This window comes from Lepidochelys olivacea (genome assembly GCF_965140295.1).
Source record: "Lepidochelys olivacea isolate rLepOli2 genome assembly, chromosome: 8".
NCBI classification, from domain to species: domain Eukaryota; kingdom Metazoa; phylum Chordata; order Testudines; family Cheloniidae; genus Lepidochelys; species Lepidochelys olivacea.
Window position 1 is genome coordinate 6474801 of NC_140418.1, and position 13927 is coordinate 6488727.

Here is a 13927-nt window from a genome sequence, read left to right on the forward strand (position 1 = left end):
CAGGTTACTTATGGCTAAGCGTCCATGCTGGAGCTGTAAATTCCAGCCCAGGTAGACACCCCCCACGTAGCGGGCTAAAACCAACAGTGGCATTGCAGTGGTGCGAACAATGGGACAGGCTCGTCGCTTGAGTATGCATGTAGGTTTTCAGACAGGGTTGTACTCAGGGTGGCTAGCCTGCCATGTTGTAGAGACTACACTGCTCTTGTTAGCATGCCAGCTGGATCAGAGCTAATGCGGGTACGTCTCCCAGAGCTGGAAATTAGTCTTTCCTTGCCTCAGTTCCCCAGCTGAACAATGGAAGCAATTGCACTTCCCTACCTCCCAGGAGTGCAGGGGGTTGTGCGGTGCCCAGACACAGTGGGGGAGGGGGGAGCAGATAAGTCCCGTAGGTAGACAGAGTGACCGGCTGCCTAACAAGGCGGGTGCATGCTTAGAGTCTGGCCACAGGAACCCCCCAGCCAGTCCTAACAGTGTGCATAGGGCATAAGGCACTTTGGATAAAGGTCCCAGCCCATTTGAGGATGTAGTGGCAGCCTTTGACTGAGCCTATCCAAACCCCATATAGACTCGAGGTTTATCACATCCCCTGGGGTACGGCTGGACAGTCTGCCTCTTAGAGACAGGGTCAAATATATGAACGCATTCGTGTGAATTGTATCCAATAAGGGAATGCCCCTTGTTTAAGCTATATTATCGTTTTTTGGTTATTGGTCTTAACAATGATCACAGGTGAAATCCTGGCCCCATTGAAGTCAGTGGGGCGAGGGTTCACCCCACATTTCCAGTGCTGTACACTGTGCTGCACAGGTTCCTTGCCTTGAGAAAGAGAGCCATGGAGAGCTATGACAGGACCAGCATTCAGGAAGGGGCAGGGCGGGAGCTCCTAGAAGTAGGTGGATGGAGTGGGGGGGCTTGGAGGACAAGATCAGAAAGAGGGGGCCAAGTGCAGGGGACGCGTTGCAGGAGAATGGCAGAAAGGGGGCAGTAAAGGAAGAGGGTAGATAGGACTGGAGACATGGGGGACGCAGACAGCAATGAAGAAGGGGGCACGATTTTGTAAAGCTTTGAAAGCAAGACTCAGCTCCAGAATCCGATGCCTCAGGCTAAGCTGAATGCAAACACTGTACCTGCCAGCATGACGATGAGGCAGACAGCGAAGATGTCTGCATACTCTGCCAGTCCCAGAGACCTCATGGTCATGTAGGTGCCAAAAAACCTCCCCATCTTCTTGTGGAGGAGTTCATGAAATGTGGCACTCCAGGCCTGGGCAACACTGGAGGTACCTGGGGAGAGGCAGCCAGGTAAGCAAAGATGCCAGCATTGGGAGGCTAAACACATATCCCTGCATTAAAGCAAGATACAGCAGGTCTCTCTTCCATGCTTGACTCTCTTTGCCCACTTTTGTGTCTCCCAGGTCTATGCTGAACCAACAAGACCATGCATCCACCCCCAAGCTTTTAAACTGGAAGTCCTGTTTCTTTAACACATGCCCTCAGAATAAACCATTAGGTTACTTACAGAAGCTACCATATCAATGAGGACTTTATGGGAGGAGGAAGAAGCAGGTCAGGAGGCTGAGAGGGCTGCCTGATGTGCACAATAATATTTGTGTGTGCATTACACCTGGCTTGGAAGGACTAGATTTTTATGGGTAAATGTTGATTTCACCGTACACACGCTCACCCCAACAAAAAAATGTTTCCATCGATAATAATAAAAACGTACAGATAGGCAAGACAAGGCAGATGCTGCTTGAGAACGTATTCGAGTTTGACGTGAGGCTATTGATTCGCTGACGTGCGATGTTGACCTCCCCCATAATTTTGCATAGCTGTGAAAATTTAAATCTGCTAAAAGAGAAAAAGATGCATTAAGATAAACATCGATGTTCTTTCAAAATTATATTAAAAAAAATGGAGTTCTGCCCAGCCTAAATACAACAAGGCTGAAAAATCTGCAGCAGAAAGTACAGGGGACCAATCCAGTGGGAGCTGGGCAGACCGCAGCTGCACAGTTGTAAGTCCTCAGCATTGCTGGTTGACAGAGTCAGTTGCCGGATTCCAGGGTACCGTTTTGATTGTGTCGTGAAAAGCCGCGCTCACCAGCTTAGAGCGTGCCCGGCAAAATTGTCGTGGCCAAGCTGTGCTGGAGTGGAGCGCTAGCTGGTAAAAGGGCAGGGGGTGGAGACAAATGTTGTTTTCCATCATAGAGAAGGGGACAGCCTGGCAGTTGTAACAAAGCTTTTATTGTCTCCTGCGGCCATCTCCAAGGAGCAGTTGCTCCTCACGCTCCTAATCGCATCAACAGGCGTGACTGTCACCCCAGCCAACTGGGTTATACAAAGCAGACGGAGTTGTGTTACCCAGAAAACCAGGCTTGGGTGACGGCCAGGGGAGTTATTGGAATGACTAGTGGGGAGCAACCAAACTAAAGGAAACTTGTGCTCCCTATAAACCCAACTCCCTCCTTGTCCTTCAGATCCCTCCTTCAAGCGCTCCTCTGCTGTGGTGCCTACAAAACCACAGTGGTTAGGCAGCTGGTGGGTGTGCTCAGACCACTGCCTGTCCTGCTGACCAGTGTTGTCTCACTGGGCTCCCCGGTTTGTCCGTCAGTATCCACCTATTGTCTCTTGTCCTGTACGTAGATAGCTAGCTCTTTGCAGCAGGGCCCATCTCTTTGTTCTGTGTTTGCCCAGCGCCTAGCTGGACGGGGGCTTCTCCGTGTGACCACGATACAAATGATAAAAGACAATGCTAGCTAAGTGACCTGTCCACAGGGAAGTAGCAATGCCAATCTGTCAGTACTAGGACGGGTCTCGTTAGATCCTAGGTGGGGGATGGGGATGAGGAGGGATTCAATTCGTTTTTTTATACTAGGGAAAGCCCTACCTTTTCCCAGCAGCATTGTCCCTCAGGCTGTGCGATCCCTCTGCCCTGCCCCCTTCTCTGCCCCTTTCTCACCATGCCCCGACGGCTCAGCGAGAGAAGGGAAATGGGCTCAGGGAAGCGGCTGGGGGTTGTCACCAGGATGCCCGTTCTGATGATTGCCAGGATGCCACTCTAACTGCCGACAGCAGGAAGTTGGCAGCGGGATGTTCATCTCTGCTCCTCTCTACTCATCTGCAGTGATCCTCTGCTCCCCGGGCTGACCCCGAACTGCTTTGGAGTCCTGCTCTGGGGTACATCGAGCTAATGCCTTGGGTTGCTGCTGGGCTTTGCTGGGCCAGCAGGTGGCAGTGTGGACCGACACACGGGCCAGAGGCCATACCGCAGGGCTGGCTGTTCTGCCTTGGGTGGGGGAGGCAGTTCTCCAGCTGGGGTCCGGGGGAGTGCAGGAGGCAGAGGGAGACTCCTTTGCACATTGACACTAAAGCTCCCATTGGGAGAACTGTCTGTGTCTCTGGCAGCTAAGGAGCCCGGTGATAGTGTCAGGCACCGTCAGACCTTGGGGGACCAGATAGCAAGGGTGAAAAATCAGGACCCCCTTTTTTTTGGAAGGGGGAGAGCGGGGTGTAGTTGCGCATATAAGAGAAAGCCTCTAATATCGGGATGTCTGGGCACCTGAGTCAGACCTGCCAGCACCTGAAAGCGATGGACAGGGACAGGCCGCAGAAGAGAAAATTCAGTGACACGCATTGGGTTGAAAGCGTGATGGAGTGGGGTGGATAGATTTTCACGGACGTGCTCGCCTCACCAGGTGCCTTATTTCTCCCACCCCATCCCCTAATACGCAGTGTAGCCAACTCTGGTGAGCTCTGGTGTTTCTCTTAAAGCCCCCGCTGCAGGAATCAGGAACTTGCGGGAGAATCTCCACTGTTCTTTGGGGAAAAAAAAAAAAGTCAAGTAACTTTCGAGCCCCCGTCAATGCAGAGGAAAGCTTGAGAACATGTAGCGAGCGCAACCAAAAGGCTCAGAAACCAGCAGGCAAAGAAAAAGATCCCAACCTTTATTACTGACAAAAATCTCATCAGTTTTAAGCAAATCTCTTAATTTGGGGACCCTGACTCGTGATTTTTGAACGCTTCGTGTTGGCAACGCTGAGTCACTCCCATTGACTTGTATTCTGCGGAGAGGATCAGTCCATCATGGCGATTAGCCAAGATGGTCAGGGATGCAACCCCATGCTCTACACACCCTTAAACCTCCAACTGCCAGAAGCTGGGACTGACGACAAGGGATGGATAACTCCAGAGTGCCCTGTTCTGTTCATTCCCTCTTGACTCCTGTTCTGCAGGGGAGGAGCATAGGGCTGCTGGGGAGGAGCCTTTATGAATCCTTTTCCAAGGGCCCTACTGCTGCACCTCCTGGTGAATTTTCCAGCTGGGCGGCTTGAATCCTAAATCCATGTCTGAGAGTAGAGTGGAAAAATAGGAGACTTTTTGCCAACAAATATAGGGCCCATCCCCTGCCAAAGGCCCTGTTGCCATATGTGTGGTGCCGCTGTAGATGGCTCTTGCTTTGCTCTTTCACTGAAAATAGGGGCACGAGGCGCTGAGCTGGACTTGGAGGCATTCCTTCTGGCAGTATCGTCCCACATGCAGGCCTGGCTGGCGACAGCAGGCAGGGTGCTCCCTTTGCAAACAAGATCTGCCGCTCATCTCCTGAGCGCATCCTGTTAATCACTAACGGTGAAACCCTGGCCCCACTGACGTCAATGTGAGTTCTGCCGTTGCCTTCAGCCATGATCACCATCATCGTCCCAGCTCTCCAAGTGCTTTACAAAGGAGGTCGCTATCATTATCTCCGTTTTGCAGGTGGGAAAACTGAGGCACAGAGCGAGCTGTGACTTGCCCAAGGTCACCCAGCAATGCAGTGGCAGTGCGGCGAATAGAACCACTGTTTCCTGAGTCCCAGCCCACTGCTCAATCCACGAGACCAGTGGTTCTCAACCAGGTGTCCAGGGCCTCCTAGGGGGCCATGAGCAAGTTTCAGGGGGGCTGCCAAGCATGGCTGGCATTCGACTCTTCCGGGCCCAGGGCAGAAAGCCAAAGCCGCGCCTCAAGGGACTGCAACCTGGGACCCTGAGCCCCACCACCCAGAGCTGAAGATGAAGCCTGAGCTGCTTTGCAGTGCCCCCGGTGGCATGAGGCCCCCCCAAGCAACTGCCCTGCTTGCTACCCCCTAACACCAGCCCTGGCTTTTATAGGCAGAAAACCAGTTGTTGTGGCACAGGTGGGCCTGGAGTTTATTGTAACTGTGATGCATTTCAGTTTCAAATATAGAAATGGCCCCCAGCCCTCTATTTACGATCAGTTTGTTCACACTATTTCACAAGAGACTGAACCAATTTCCTGGCCATTCATGATCATGATGGAGCAAATATTTTCTTTAATGGGGGCACAGGTCTGCAGGCAAAAGAATTGTGCATGAACTTGTGCACCTCCCTCTGCACGTGCAAGGCAGGGATTGTGTGCACTGTCATCTGTTTCCTCCCTTGTGCTTCCTACATCTAGGAGAAAACACCAGCAAATAGACTGGAAGTGCCAAAGAAACAGCCAGGGGCTGGTCGTTGACCCTTTTAAAAACACTTCAGAAATGGACTCGCTCTAGGGGCTATCTGTGCAATAAAGAGCAGCAGGCCCAGAACACACTTCTTGGAAAGAAATATAGGGCTTGATTCTCATTGACACTAAGGCAATGGAGAAGCCTCAAAGCAGGCAGGCCTCTTTACCCCACTCGAGGGGTGTAGAAGGCCCTTTGTGTCAATGAGAATCAGGCCCCTAGCGATTTCAGTAGGAATCTTTTCCTGCCCTTCTCTGGAGCATGGCCAGGCTGGTGCCTGGGACCCTCTCTTAGCTGTTTGCATTAGCTCTGGCAACGGCCCGCGACACAGCTGCCGTGGGCTGGGCGCTCACCGCGTCATTTGAGTCTCTCTCTGGTAGGACCCAAGAGCCCCCTGATGTTGGAGCAAGTCCCGCCAGCCAGGAACAGAGCCCCCACTAGAGCATGGACCTCAGCTCCCAACAGGGCAATGCTGACGGGATTGTTGGGTTAAAATCCCTGCTCTGGGAGCCACTATCCTCCTCCTGAGGTGCTGCTGAAAGGTGCTAATGGCTGCCATCAGGTGAGCCTTTGACCAATCACAGACCTTATTAAAGTCCAGGGGTGGGTAGTAAAACAGGTACAGCTGATGGCGGCTGGGGCCCGAGGCACTAAAGTGCATGGCTAGGCCTGAGTAGAGCTAATCCGGGTAGATTAACAGGGGTTTTCCCAGGGGCAAGTGCAGGGGCTAGGGTAGACTGTTGGTTTGCATCCTCTGTAGGCTATTTGGTTGGAGGCAGAACAACCTATGAGCACGAGCCAGAAAGCAGAGACACCTGGAGCTTCTTGGGCATGCTGGAGCAGCAGACAGGGGGATTTCTGAGCAAGGAAACTGCCTGCCACTTCCTGGATCCCCAATAAGGCTGTTTCTTTCTACATTTCCTCCCGCTGTGGCTGCAGCAGCCTGGAGATGGAAATGGCTGCTGCAAACAGCACACGGGCAGAGGGCTTAGAACTGTCAAGGTGCAACACACTGAAAACTGGAGGCCCCAGAGTTCCAGCTGCCCACCCCAGACCTGTTGTAACCCAGGCCTGGCACGTCACCCTGCAGGCAGGGGGTATGCTATGGCCACCTTCAAGTTAAGACTCTTCGTATTTCCATGATCAAGCCCAATTGTTGGTGCTTGCAAATGGCTGAAAACCCTCCTTGGTGTCTGACCCGAGAGGCTGCTTCTCTCTCAGAGGAGAAGAAATTGGGCTTTTTATCTTTTCAGAGAGCACAAGGGAAAGGCACCATATATGGTCTGGCTCTTGCTAGATCTCTCCTCACTTATATGGAGGATGCATCCCTCTGGCCCTCCACTGTCCTGCTCTTTCCTCTCATTCACTCCCAGGTGGCGTGATGCTGACACCGTGAGTCACTGTCAGAGGTGCTTGAGATGGGAGCCCCCATAGTTCAAAAGGGGCAGGGCATTCTCCCTGAAGCCCCAAAACTTGCTTCCCTCCATAGTGGGTCAGAGTCCGGCTTCCTTAGTTAATTTTCCTGCAGCCTGCGATTTCCCCTGAACGAGGGTCAGGAATGAGCTGATGGGGCAGAGGGGATCATTGCATTACGGTCATTGGTGGACGTAGCTCAGGGGTGGCGCAGACAGTTTGATCTATATTTTAAGGACTTAATTGTGTTAAATGCTCGTGTATTAAGAGGGTATAAGACTCGTGCCATAAAACTGAAATAAGCATTCACTCCAGTACGTGCCACATAATGCACATCACGAGGCTGAGGGCAGTGGCATATGGCTGCTGTGAAAACCACCGGGGCTAGCCTTTCCCACCATGCTGGGCCCGACAGGTGGGGGCTGGAGTTCTATCTCTGCAGCCTGGAGAGGCACCCAACTTATCGCTCTCTTTGCTCTTGTCCTGGACGTCCTGGTGTGTAGAATGAGCTGCTGCTGCTGAGCTCTGCTCCCACTGGTGCAGCGAGACAGTAAATCAGCTTGGGGCAGGAGCTGGATTATTTCTCTGACCCCTGTTGCCTTTTCTCAGTGAGGGTGACCTATGTCAGTTTGTTGGTGCATGTTCTTTCTATAGTGCCATGGGTGAGGGCCGCTGAGCGCAAACCAATGCTTCTCCTGGTGGCCTCTGCCCCTGCCTGGGTGACACTCAAGGGCTAGCCCGGATTGGAAGGCTCTGGAGCGTGTGACGTTGCTCCACCGGAGGAGAGGAAACAGCTGCCTTGCAACCAGGGCAGGCTGCATACTGCCATACCGAGCGCTGTTCTGCACAGTTCCTGGGCTGTCTCACTGCAGGCTGAGAAAGGCTGCTCAGGGGAAGAGGCCTTGGCAGGACATGTAAGTCTGAACCGGGCCCGGGAAAAGGGTCTATCCTTAGTGAGAGGGGAAGCTGGAGAGTGCCAGGGCTGATTGAGGGCAAGGGGGTCTGGCAAGCCACTGGACTAAAGGCAAATGAATAGCCCCTCCTGTGTGCATTGCAAACTGTTTGGCGTGCTGGTGAGTTTCAGGGTTATTTTCTCTTTAGAGTAAATTAATTATTATTTATTATTAATGAAAATCACCATAAGTTTTCCTGGCACTCTCCGAACTGAGAGCAAGCCCCATTCCAATTCGCTGGGAGTTTGGGGGAATTGGGTGGTGTTTCTGTAACCAAAAATGGCTGGGAGCTGGTGGGTGTGTTCCGGGGCCCCTTCCCCGGGGTGTGTGTGCAAAACCCAGCCACAAGGATGAGCTTTGCTTAGCTTTGCTTGTCCCCGTATTTGGGCAGATGGCAGAAAAAGACAAAAATCCCCGTGACACACTTCTTTGGGATATGGGTTAAATCTGTGAATTTGGTTTGGGGAAAGCGGATCCCCAGGGAATTTTGCCCTCCTGTTTCATAAAACGTCCCATGCGATAGTTATTTTATGATGTATGTTTTTAAAAGATTCATGACCCGGCGGGGAGATGCTTGAGTTCTGGGCCAGTTCTTGGGGAGCTGGGATCACTTGTCCTAAGACTTAAGGTTGAATTTAAAAAAACAGACTGCATTGGATTTGTAGCGTCCCGTGTCTCTGCCTTCTGAGGTGGCTTGTGCATCTTTTTTTAACCCTCCCAATTTTTCATTTGCCACCGTACAAGGCACTTCTTTTAACGAGAAGAGCCCCAAAGGGCTGATGCAGGAGGTCCTTGAGCCAACGCCCCAATTCCCAGGGGGCTGGGTGGAGCCCGTGGGCTTCACTTTTGCTCTGGGAGTTACTTTCTGGAAAACCCCTCCTGTCTAAAGCAGAAGTAAACCCTCCTGAGGCTGCAGCCTGGTACGATGCTGGATAAGAGCTGGCAGGGTGTGTGCTCACAGTACCGCTGCCAGCCTGAAAGCTTTTAAAAATAACCCCTAGGTCTCTTGCCTCTCTGTCCATGCTTCACCCTAGCATGAATCTGCAGGACTGGGAACACTGTAAAACCAAAGCCCTGCTGCTTAGAGGAGCTGTGAATCCGTCAGTAAAACACAGGGGCTGTAGGGGCTGGCCCGTGCACCATGGCTTTCACTGGCCCTTTTGGGGAAGGGGAGCTCAGGACAATTATGCTGCCACAGTACCGAGGATTTAAAGGATGTGGGGAGGGGTTGCTGAGTCCCCAGAGACTCTGGATGCAACAGCAGAGAGCTCTTCGCTCTGGTAAATTATTTACTAGGTGCTGTGAAAAAATCCCTATAAGCCCTCCTAAAGCATAATGAGTGGTGAATCCTTTTGTTTGCCCAAGAGCCGGCAGACATGGACACTCCGGCACCACCTCCCAGATTCCAACAACCCCAACCCCCCCCCCCCCCCCCCGCCATCAGGGCTTTCTGTTGATTCCCTTGGTCTAGGTCGCTCTTCCCGGTGTTTAGCAATCAGGGAACGAGCTGCGCTCGCCAGGAGAGGCGGCAGCCCGAATTGTGATGTGGGGCCAGCCCCCCAAGTAGCGGTCCCGTCTGCCCCTCGTCAGCTCACGTGCTGCAGACGCAAGGCTGTGCGGCTCGATGGCGCGTTGAAAAATTCAATCTCCATGGGCCTGTCTTTGTCTTCCAACGAGTGTCCCAAGTGGTGATCGGCTCTTGCCGTTCGTCTTTTCATAGCTGGACCTTGCCTAGGCAGTTGTCATGGGAGAAGAGCCTCCCCTAGGGCCAGGGGGATCAGGAGCATGTTAAAAAGCAGTGCTGGATGGAGCTATGGTGGCACCGGCATGGGCCTGCTCCCATTCAAGAACAGGGATAATGCGGAAGGCCAGCTGCAACCCTGAGCAGCTGCTCGTTCCAGGGAGGTGGTGTTTCCCCAGGGGGGATCCAGGTGCTGTCGGGAGTTATCAGACACCAGTGAGATGAGTTTGGCTGTCTCTGTTGCACGTTTCTATGGGGCTGCATGCACAGGTGGGAGCCAGGCCCGGGTAAGTGATCTGTATCAGAGGAAGTAAGGCAGGAAGCTTGCACTGGGTACAAGTCTCTTCATTTCCTTGCTGCAGTATTCACAAGCAGCCCCCTCCCCCACCCAGGGCCCAGGGGAGGGGCCCCATCTATGCAAGTAACCTTGCACAACACCCCCTTCCAGCACAGCTCTACCCACCCTCACACCACGGCAGGTGATGGCCACCCTTTGTAAAGCCTGTCAGTTCAGCTGCTCTCAGCCCTGAGCCCTGCACGTTCCTGGTATTTCACTCTCCGGGCTTGCCGTCTTCAGCATTTGTGGATAAAAGCCCAGTTTTTGGAGCTGGCCCTGAGAAAATATGGCAGGGGACGAGCCTCAGTGAAAGAACACGTCAACACCCCACTGGGGCTGGCCAGCGAAGACCAGCAAAACTGCAGAGTTCTGTGCCTCTTGGCCAGTTTGTGGCCAGACAGTGCAGCCCATGCTGCCTGGAGGCCAAGGGGTGGCTCCGGCTGGCTCTTGGATCCCTGCCCTGCAGCCTGACTGCAATGCAGGGGTAGGCTGTCAGCCAGGAGCCAGCCAGGCCTTTTACTGCGAGCCGAGCTCTCCCATTGGCGATCTGAGCTGTGCGCTCTCCACCCACACCAGACATTTCTCTCCCACCCTCTCTGGGCAGCGCTGCAGCCAAGAGTGTGCTTTTGGAAAGAGAACAGGAAAGCAAAGGGGGCTGAAGAGGCTGCTATGCAGAGCATAAGAATCATAAGTAATTCTCAGAATCACAAGTAAAACTGTGACGATGCCGGATGCTTCTGTAGCATCTCAAAGCACTTAATTCATGTTTGGAGAGCACTCCTGAGACAATACTGTTATCACCCTTGTTAGCAAGGGGGAAACTGAGGCTTGGAGGAGGTTAAGTGACTTGCCTGGGGTCATCCAGGAAGTCGGTGGCAATCAGTCGAGAAGAGAACCCAGAACTTTTGACTCCTCGCCTCTTGAGGAACAATGAGGCAAGCCCACCCTTCCTGCTGCCCCTGGACATGATTGTGGTGTCCGAAATCCAGCCGGACGACCTCCCCACAGGCTCCTCTGGGGCTGTGCAGGAGAAGAGCTTCCCTATTTGAATGCAGTTAGCTTTGGTCGTTCATACACAGGCTTTGTGGAAGTGGACAGGATGGAAAGTAAAATGCATTCAAAGTATGTTTTTGAAAAGTGCTCCCAGCAGGAGAGCCCCTTCCAAATTGCTGCTTTGGGGCTTTGTCACTATTGAATTTTCCTGAAACACGGAGCGTTGGCTCCAGGAAATTGTGTGTGTGTTGGGGGGCGGGTGGGATACCAGTTGTCCCGAGATCCGATGGGTGTCAGATAACACTCAATAGACTCATTCATTTCCAGGCTCCATTATCCAGCTGCTCCTCTCCCTCTGTCATCCTCTGCTTCTCTCTAGTCCTGAGGAAAATGAAAATGGCTCTCCCTCTGTGGTGAATCTCCTCCCTGTGGGGACGGGGTGTCCATTGCACGGTGACCGGCAGTGACTTTAGCGGTGAGGGCTTGTTCCCGTTGGTGTGAAATCTATCTTAAAGTAGGAGTACAGTGAGCTGCCATGGAAACCAAACTGTATTTCCTAGGGTCAGGTCTCTGTATGTCTCCGGCATCCGGCTTGATTTCTAGTCTAGACAGAGTGTGGGGCCCCTGAGAGGGAGCTGCACGGTGCGCTGCAGACCTTGAAATGTGGCACTTGGTTCTGGCCCCCAGCTCCCCTGAGAAATAAGGGACTGATCGAAGCCGAGGAGAGATTCTGTCTCTCGAGGGCCTGCGGGATGAAATGGGGAACAGGGAGCGAACCAGCCATGCTCCAGAATGCAGAGCAGCCCCGTCCCGCCCTGCTGGGTCTCTGAACACAACACCGCATTGCAGGGGGGTCTGGATTGTGAGGTCGTCACTTGTAGCAGGGGCTTTCCCCATCTGCCATTGGCCTCTGCTGCTGCCTCAGTTTCCCTTCTCCCCCTGGTAAGCTTCCCACTGCAGGCCTAGTCATCATAACCCTCCCCTTCTGGGAGTTTGGTTTATTAACAGCGTTCAACAAACAAGCCGTCCGCCCAGCCTCTTGTGCATCACAACCTTCGGTGTCGGGCTCTTCACTCTGTCCCTGCAGTGGCTTTCCCACCATGGACTTGCTCTCCCTTAACCCCTCCTCTCCAGCTCCTGCCCCCTGCAGGCTTGTGCTTGCCAGGACTTCTGCCTGGGAGCTTTGGAGAGCCCTCTCCAGCCCGCTGTCTCTCTCACAGGCCCCATATACAATGTCGCCCGGGACTCACTTGCCAAACCCGGCGCGGCTGAGCCCAACTCCCTTGTGTTCTGACAGGGCCAGCATTGGAACTGGTGCACTGGGACGCGTATGCACCCGGGGACCACTGCCCTGCTCCACCAGCCCCCCCGCCCTTTCCCTGGGTGGCTCCCCTGCTTGGTAGGGCTGCCCCAAGATTTTGTAAGATGTGTCTGAATGTCTTGCGATCTCTTTGGGGCCAGCGCAGCATCCTCTCCTCATGGGGATGCAGCAATAGGACCCCGAACTCTGCCTGGGGCATCTGGACGCTATCGTAGTGCAAAGGAGGATGACCCGCAAGGTGAGCTCACCACAGGGTGATGCCAAGCCACGATGGTGTGACGCTGTTCCAGAGGAAAATGCTGCTGAGACGGTTGGCGTTCCGCGGGCTCCTCATACCAAGTGCACTCACTCAGGCAAACTCCAGTTGATTTCAAGGACTTCGTAAAAATGGCTGAGCATGCCAGGATCTGGCCTTTGGGTTCCACTCCTGATGATCCTGGGCTTGAACGGGGCTTAGATTCCAAATAAAACCTGTCTGCTGGTATGGTAGGTGGCTTCCTGGGGGAAGCCAAGCACTGGGATAGCGGGGGTGGTGCAGGCCCGGCCTGAGGTGCGTTGTCAGAGTCCTGGAGGGGAAGCTTGTTCAGCTCTGCCTGCTCTGTACCTGTCCAGAGCAATTCGTTCCTCCCCTAGAGGAGTTCTCCAGTAAATGAGGTGCGTAAGCGAGAACAGCAGGGAAAGCAGAGGGAGAGCAGAATACAAGGTGACTGGAGCAGGAACAGGGGAGCTTTTGTATTCGTGGCAAAAGCTGAATCTTCCTGACCTGCTCCTGTGGGGTCTGGTTGTTTTACTGTAACCCCTGTTGCCATAGGAACGCTGAGGTTTAATTACAATAAGATGAAAACACACAGGGCCTGATCCAAAGTCCATTGAATTCAGTGGGAGACTTTGCATTGACTTCAGTGGGCTTTGGGTTAGGCCCATTGCCTATGTAAATTAGTGCCAGCAGAAGGAGGTCTTAAAAATTGAACTGGGCCACGACAATGACTTGTTACCAGCAAAGCTACGAAGACTGAGTGTCTGACAAGAGACAGAACACCCCGACGCGATCAGCCAGGGACAAAGCAGCCATGGGCCATTGCGTGATGCTCCCCAAACATGGGCTCTGGGGAGGGATCATCTCCTGCCAGCCATGGAGAGCTCAACCCTACGAAGCAACAGCAAGAGCATCTCCAGCACTCAGGATGCAGGGAGGGAGAAGGGGTCTCCTAGGTAACCAGGTCCCCAGCCCCACGAGACTTCAGTGCTCTGTGCTGAAAAGCCACTTGCTCTAGCAGGCGTTCCTTTGGGGAGGGGGCTGCCAATGGCGCTCCAGATACGGCACTGGTCCCCTTGGGACCACGCTCTGCTCCTTGCTGACTCAAGGGCAACTTACTTTGTGTTTCTTCCCTCCCTCCTGTCCCCTTCCTGTGTCTGTCTGTGCCAGGCTGCCTGGCGTGGAGCAGAACGCCAGGGACCGAGAGCAAAGCAAAACTGGCTGCAGAAAAAGAGGCACTGTGTATCTAGATGTGCATGGGCTGCTCTCACTGGTGAATGCTGGTGATTTCTTGGAATGATGCTCCGCAAGCCAGCACAGGGCAGCAGGATTTCCGCCCTCCAGGTCTATCAATACATGCAGAATGGCTCTAGGGAAGAGAGGGGATGAAGGGCAGAGCAAATCTGGGC

General features: G+C 53.4%; 1 protein-coding gene across 2 annotated transcripts in view; it reads left to right on the plus strand.

The window, feature by feature from the left end:
- Positions 1-7673: 7673 nt before the first annotated feature.
- ANXA6 (annexin A6) overlaps positions 7674-13927 on the plus strand; it is a 37821-nt gene continuing 31567 nt past the window's right edge. For both annotated transcript variants that reach the window (XM_084636993.1, XM_084636994.1), the window contains exon 1: positions 7674-7831. The gene's annotated coding sequence lies outside the window, so the exon portion shown is untranslated. The remainder of the gene's footprint in view (positions 7832-13927) is intronic.